The sequence below is a fragment of the Bidens hawaiensis genome, unplaced genomic scaffold, assembly GCF_021521415.1.
Source record: "Bidens hawaiensis isolate Kalapana, Puna unplaced genomic scaffold, B.hawaiensis_p1.1 tig00001299_1, whole genome shotgun sequence".
NCBI lineage: Eukaryota > Viridiplantae > Streptophyta > Magnoliopsida > Asterales > Asteraceae > Bidens > Bidens hawaiensis.
In genome coordinates this window covers 1,286,066-1,287,830 of record NW_027491074.1, presented here as the reverse complement: position 1 = coordinate 1,287,830, position 1,765 = coordinate 1,286,066, and positions in this window count along the sequence as shown.

The following is a 1,765-nucleotide window of genomic DNA, read 5'->3' as shown; positions in this document are numbered from 1 at the left end:
AAACATATACATTTAATCATACTTTTAATTCTCCTAAAAATCTTTCACATATTACTTGCAATATACTTCCATTTAACATAACACGATTATCAGTCATCCGTAAATCAAGTTTATTTGAAGATATCAAAAGTCAAAACTCATATTCTGAATATCATCTTTTTTATTTACTAATTTAGGAGAAAATCTAGGGATTTTCATCTAAATAAAAATGTTTTGGGGGATCTATGTAGGTAATTCATGACTTGGTGAAGGCTATTGATTAGTTTATCATTTTTAATTAATGTTGGTTATGTAGGTTAACGATGATCTATGTAGGTGTTTTATATATATGTAGGGATATGCTGGCGGCTTACACATTATTAGTTGCGGTAGGTGCTTTCATACGTGTAGGAACAATACAAATATTTTTATATGTGAAGTATATATTATGACATGTTGTGTATATTATTAAGATACGTGTAGGCGTTATGCATATGTGTGGGAATATGCCAACAATGTATATATTATAAGTTATGTAGGTGTTGTTGTTAAAAAGTAAAATAAAAAAGTTAAATTTAATAATATACATATTAACATATCCTATGGATTCATAAGATATAAATAATTTACTAAAATACATAGATTAGTAGGAATAATTTGTATTTGCCTTTAAAAGTAATAAAATGGAAGGTTGTGAATTTATACCAATTAAGAAAAAAAGAAGACTAACATCAATTAGTCCTAGTTGAGTTGGTAAGCCATAAACATTTTAAAAGTAAGGTGTTGAGTTCAATTCCCACAAACAACATATTTTTCAGTTTATCATTCATGAAGGAAAAATTATAAAAATAGAAACTTGTACACTTGGAATCTATATGGATGATCTAATTGAATGACAAGTGGAAAACTTGTTTTGCTTTAATATATAGGTAGAAGGTAGATGTGTAGGTGTATGATGATAAAGTGAGATTATGATTTTGCAGGAGACTAACTAACGAGGAGCAACAATGTCGAGTTTAAGTATAAAATATGCAGCCAGCATTTCTACTTTTGGACATAAACATGAAAAGATAAGATATCTTGATGGTTCTTAGTTTAGATTGACTATGTGATGAAGGATTATATAGGGATTGACTAGTCGTTTTCTTGGTTTCAACTAGTTCATGGAACTTATAAAATATTTTGTTTAAGATAAATTGTAGGAATCTAAAGTTTGTTATTTGGTTTTGACCCTGTTACGGGATTTTTTTTTTTGGGTTTAATATCATTGTTTAATGGTACTCAAAAACTATGTAGGAAACCAATGATTAAATATAAAACATAAAAGTTCTATTTTTAAACAAAAATCAATAAACTAACAATTCAAAAATGTAATTTGAATAATTATTCATTACGTCTGATCATTTATAAAAATTAAAACAAAATAAAAATGTAATGTAAGCATTAAATTATTTTGTGTGTTCAAAATAAACAGAAATATATTATGTAAGATAAAATTTGCTAGGATTTATTAATTGTTACTAAATCTTTAGAGTATTCAGTATTTTAAAATATACGTTTGTTGTAATCCAAATCTTTGAAATTTATACTTTTTTACTTTTAAAATTGAAAGAGATAATCTAGGTTAAATAAAATGCCTAAAATTAGTGTAATTACTAAAATTAAACTATCTGTCCAGATTACTCTTGTAGCCTCATAATAAAATTAATTTGAATATAAAAAGAAAAATTCTGATTTGTTAGAATGATTTCTCGCATTAACCCTATATATATATATATATATATAT